Genomic DNA, 6,211 nt, shown 5'->3' on the forward strand with positions numbered 1-6,211 from the left:
TATTTTTTTTTTATTAAACGGACTTGAGCAAAGCAACCGCTTGATGTTTCTTTATTATACATATTTGAATAAAGCAGCAGTCTGTTGTTTCTTTATTAAACAAATTTGAACAAAGCAGCCACCTGGTGTTTCTTTATTAAACAAACTCGAACAAAGCAGCCGCCTGATTTTTTTATTAAACAAACTTGAGTAAAATGGTCACCTAATGTTTCATTATTAAACAAACTTGAGCAAAGCTGCCGCCTGATGTTTCTTAATTTCTTTGATTATTGTAGAATTATTACATTCAGAAACGAAATGGAATAAGGCAACTGCTCTGCAATGATTTATTGAGGTGTATATATTATGATGATAGTGTGATCGTTAACCGTACAGATAAAAAGATGTAATCAATAAGATCATTTATTATAATGTATTTATAACACAGAACAATCCGTCTTAAGTGTGAGCTTTATTGCACGTAAAGATAAAAAAAAATGCTTCATCCAAATTATTTTGTTTTTGTTTCTTTATTTTTACACAGGATTCGACCAGGGGTGATAGATAATGTTTAGATTAAAGTACGTAATTAACCAGTTCGTTTGTAGAAAATTCAAGAGTATACAAATAAAAAAAAAAGTGAATAATTTCTTTTTCTCGAATTTTTTAAAACTTCAAATTTAAAATACAAAATCCTATGCAGAAAGAATGATCAAGAATTGTAAATATTATTAATGCTTTTATTTTCCAAACGAATTTAGCTTGCCCAGGCGCCCCTGGTGGGACAGCAGTAAGTTGACGAACTTACAACACACTGGACACACCAGATAGCCCAACGTGGCTTTGCTCTAAAATAAACAAATCATCGCTCAGGCCCTTTATACAATCAACTATCTAATGGATAAAACACAGGCTTCTTCCCAGAGTGCAGACCATACTCAATGTAAAACGCACTTGTATTAGTTAAAACTGTTAAAGACAAAAAAACAACAAATAAACTAAAATCAATATGCTAATAAAAACACAGGCACACAATTAATTGACTTGAGAGTAATTTTGGTAGTGACTTTAGTACTTTCCTCAACCTATTGTGTAGTATATATGGTACAGGAGTGTACCACGCGTTAGCTACCCCCTTACTTGATATATATAGGTTTTAAAATTATTTTATTTGTCACCGTTCTCAGTTTGGACGAGTAAGTTACTCATCTTTCCCTTTCACTTGTGTACACAGTACGTTTGTTCATTATTTGATGTCATCTGTTTTCTCCTATGAGAAGGATAACTTGTGCCGTAGTTAAAGAGACATTTGTTTTTCTTGTCTGCGAATCAGATAATAGTTAGGGCTGCCATGTTCTTTGTACACCTTACTTTTTAAACACCTGGACTGCTCGCTGCCTTTGTCTGTGTATTATGTTCTCGTACATAAAGGTCACGCTTTTCCCAGAAGAGTTAGATTTTGTGGACTTTCAGATAACAGAATTTTGGCAGACTTTTATAACGCGTGTTTCAAAGGTATTGTAAAAAGATTTTTTGCAAATTTTCAGATTGAAAAAATTAACAGACTTCTCGTTTTGTTTTTCTGTCAAATTCTAACTTTGAGGGTAACGTAATCGTCGACTTCGATTGTAGCAGACTGACTTTTGAGGGAGTTGGAGTTTGTTTGGCTTAACGCTTAGGTTAAGTATTTGTACTAATTGTTTCATGTCAACTTTTGGGGAATATTTTCCGTTTAAATTTTACTTGATTTATGTTTAGTTTAACTTACAAAGGAAATCACGATGAATTGGTAAAACAAAAAACTAATAAAGTTTTTCACACATCTCTTACCAGGTCTACACACCCACTAAACAAATGTACTATATTGTTTGTATTGTACTGTTGTTTTTTAAGATAAATAAAGATTTTTCTGATGTGTGCATTTCTGCTTTTTTTATCTTTCTGTACGATGAACTCCGCTCGAGTTTGGGGTTAACTACACTCGGTTCCGCGATGTCCTTGAGCCTCCAGTTAATGTCCTTAAGTTACCACTCTAAGTAAATCCACAGAACATGAAAATAAGAACATGTTGCTGCAGAACCGTATCGTGAATAGTGCGAGAGGTGCATTCACATAGGGCACCAACTCGAAAGGGGACGCCGATTGCCCGAATGATAAACAAAGGGAACTAATGAGTTGGGGGGTCGCCGAATCTTTCCCATTACAGTTCTATAAATTTAAACTTCATTAGCCTCTAGATAAAATGATAGGCATGTTAGAGAATCCAAATGACAATGTGGAATCCACATAGTCCTTCTTTAGCGTTGAAAACAGTCTTTGATCATCATCGAGTTCAACTTGCTACTAGCCAGATCGAGTGTACTGAAGTAATGGACAGTGTACTGTGCATCCAGACATAAAGTAATATGTATTACCAGAAAGATGTTGATGAATATTACTCCCTACACCCTTCTAAGGCCTACAAAATAAGGTGAACAGGTTGGTTTTAATTGAAACTCCAACAATTAAACTCACCTGAGTGCTAACCTGTTTCAGTACTGAAGTAATGGACAGTGTACAGTGCATCCAGACATAAAGTAATATGTATTACCAGAAAGATGTTGATGAATATTACTCCCTACACCCTTCTAAGGCCTACAAAAAATCTTGATGTTCCTTCTTTCTAACCATCACTGCTGGAGACAAATATGTACTCCAAACATTTTACTATCCTTATACTCCATGGAAGCTTGTGTTGTATTTGTTTTGTTTTTTCATGTGTGTGCATGTAATGGCCTTGTGGATCCACAAACAAATCAGGAAACTCCTTGTATAATTTACTTATTTTATGTCCTAGTGTTAAATTCAGATTATTAGTACAATCCTCATCTAAAGACTTCAGGCGATCTGGGAGCTGTGTGTGTCCAAACCATTCCATGGGAGAACTGAATAGACAAATATTTATAGTTACAAACTAGCACTGGTACAGATCTCTTCAGTAAGTGTACACTATCTTCCAGACAGAAAATAGTTTACTGAAGAAATAGCAACTGATTAATAATTAAACTTAGGTAATTGTATAGACTATAATCCATGAAAAAGAAACAAAAAACAGTGCTTTACTTTGTGTGTAAGTATTATTACTGCAGTAAATGGCAAAGATGCACTAGACTGCACCATAGTTCACAATGGACACATCACTTACACATTAGGAGAATATACAATTTTCTTTGCAATAAGCTTACATACAATCCAATGTCCTCAGGCCAGTGTGGCCGATTCTGGATGGTTCTGCCACAGAACTATAGTTCACTTGTTACCCAAGCAAAAAATTTAACAAGTTCCATAATACGTCCACCTATCAGATACTGGAGACTGAACAAAGATGTCTAGATAGTCATAATTTTCCAGAATGAAGTTGATACTAAATAGCCAATACTTGGCCTTCCAGAATGAAGTTGATACTAAATAGCCAATACTTGGCCTTCCACGGAGTGCCTGATACATAGCCACATTGAGTGAGGTCCTGGCAATTACAGCATCTACTAAAAACTCAACTTCATTTCCATATATTGTTATTAATTCATATCACGTAATTACAATACCATGGTTCTTCAAATTAGCTACCATAATATGTGTAAGCTGACTGCTGAACTCACCCAAGTTGGTGAACAGACTCAACTCAGGCTCCATTAGATTAAACTTCAGGCACAGCTATAGTTGTAACTTGCCAGTGACCTTCCTGCATCTGTTGGATTGTCAGACTGAATGTTACTTGTACCTTATAATCCTGTTTTACAACCACATAAAAACATGTCCACAACAAGTGGTCTGTCTGGTAACATGGCAGTCGCATCATAATCCCTTGTAGCATTTGCTGCAATGAAGACAATCAATACTATCATCAATCTTGGGGCCAAAATCGACTCTAGAGGCTTGTTTGGAGCTGATTCTGCAGCTTAAATTACAGCTGCTGTTGGTTTTCTTCCTCCTCTTCACTGTATAGACTAATTGTTTTGTCACAAAAACTGTTTCCTTGAAAGATGAAATGTTCCTTCTAGTTATAATGTTTTAATTGTGTACCATTTTACTTAGTTTTATTTCATTTTTTCGATTGTGAATTGGCATGTTCATTTTTATTTTATATTTTAATATATTTTCTATTTTCTTATATTTTAATTTAAAGCAAATTTCCACTATGCATCCATTTTTCTTTATTGTTCAATTAATTATTTCTCTATTGTCCTCTGGTGGGAAATCAGTAAGTCTACTGACTTAAAATGTTAAAATCCGGCGTTCGATTCCTGGGGGGGGGGAACAAAAGTTAGCCCAATATGGCTTTGTTCTAAAACAAACAAATCGCATGCTATTCACTATTGGTATGTACTTAGTTTTATTTTATCGTCTTGGATTATAACTGGTATATTCTGCTGCCTTGTTTTGTGAAAATATCAATTTGTAATTATATTGTTTCATTTATGTTTCAGTTATATTTTCTTCTGTACATAGTCCATTTGATTTTGTTCCTTTTCAACACAATATGATTTTAACACTGTATTCGTTATCACTTTAATTTAAACTTTGTTTATTCAGTTTATCTTATATTAGCTTATTTTGGATTTACTTTAATTTGATTTTAGTTATTTTTACGCTTTATAAAAGTGCACAATGTTTAAGAATGTACATTCCTGGTATCATGTGTGTAGTCCAAGTATGTGATTGCTGGAAGTTACGACGTAGTTAATTAATCTTAAAATTCAACATTTCAATGTATATTTTAAAGTTCAAGCTTATGAAGGCCCTGAGATGAGTAATGAAGGATTGTGATAGAAAAAATTGTGATATTTCATCTTTTTCTTTAAATTATCAAAGAATATATCTTTCTCCAGGTAAAATTTGCAGCATATTTGCAAAATTTGATGTACAGGATGGAAAGGCCATAATTTTTTTTTGCAAATTCTCTAACTAATGATTTAATCTTGAAATTTTCATGAATAAAATATTGTTACGAAGGCGGAAATCACGTGACGCTGGTAACACGTAATGAGTTCTAGAAAGATCGGGGAACATCACGAATAATGCAGTATTTGCTAGGCGCCCTTTATTCTTGTATATAAATGCGCCAGACAATTAATCGGGATTGAATAGAGGACAGAGAGATTGAAGATATAGACGGACAATTGAGTCAAGCGCGGTAGTAAGTAAAGTGCGTGAATCGTTCGTTGAGAATTATAGCGTGTGTTTAAGTGACTGTGGAAAATAAGTGTATTGCAAAGTTGTATTGAGAAAGAATAAACTAGTTTATTTAAGAAAGGACTTGCATCGCTGAAGTTTTTCGGGAAGAATTTCTACGAAAAATTAACCAACGACCAGAGACGTAACAATATGAAATTACGTTCTTAAAAAGCAGAAAAGGCTCGACTGATAATCTTATCACTCCGGAATCAAATTTAAATGGCTCATAACAAAAAGGTATTTGTTTAGGATGTTTGGGCTAAAAATGAATAATCCCAAGCATCTTTGAAAAGCTGTTATTTTCAAGCCTTTAAACATTGAACCTTTTACAGAAGTGTAACACAATCTATCTAACTCTGTAAAAAAAACAAAAAACAAACAAAACAACAACAACCCTTTAATGCCTAATTGAATTATGTTCATTAACCCAACAGAGACAGTAACTTATAAGGCACCATAATAGTTCATTAAATTGCGGAAAAGTATGTTGAACACAATATAAAAATAAAAATAATATTAATATATATATATATATTTTAGACAATTTATCTAGCCTCTTCTTAATTATGGAAAAAGATAATTATCTGAATGGCTACTGCCAAATTTCTTAAATGAAACAGCCAAAAGAGCTCCTATGATATGCATCAAGTTACAGATAACCTAAGCTCATGAGTTATTGGTGATATTCAGGTAGAATGGTGTCCAACAGGTAGTTATTCCAGGTAGAGATCCCCAACTCTTACCAATTTGTACAAGTATTTGTGCCATCCCTCAAAATGGGCTTGCCCCCTTTCAGAGAGTGAAAATAGACACAGAGTCATTGTAATATTAATGTACTATGAGATAGCCCGTTGCTGTATGTAACTTTTACCTAAGTAAAATTATTAGTACATGTTTACAAGGATCATGGAGGATGCCGTTAACTAAGTATAGAACATTTATTTGAAAATTTAGAAAATCACCTGATTATACTTTACCAAAGACATATTCTATACTAGTTGTAAAAGAATGAAATTAA

The sequence above is a fragment of the Limulus polyphemus genome, unplaced genomic scaffold (genome assembly GCF_000517525.1).
Source record: "Limulus polyphemus unplaced genomic scaffold, Limulus_polyphemus-2.1.2 Scaffold819, whole genome shotgun sequence".
NCBI classification, from domain to species: Eukaryota; Metazoa; Arthropoda; class Merostomata; order Xiphosura; family Limulidae; genus Limulus; species Limulus polyphemus.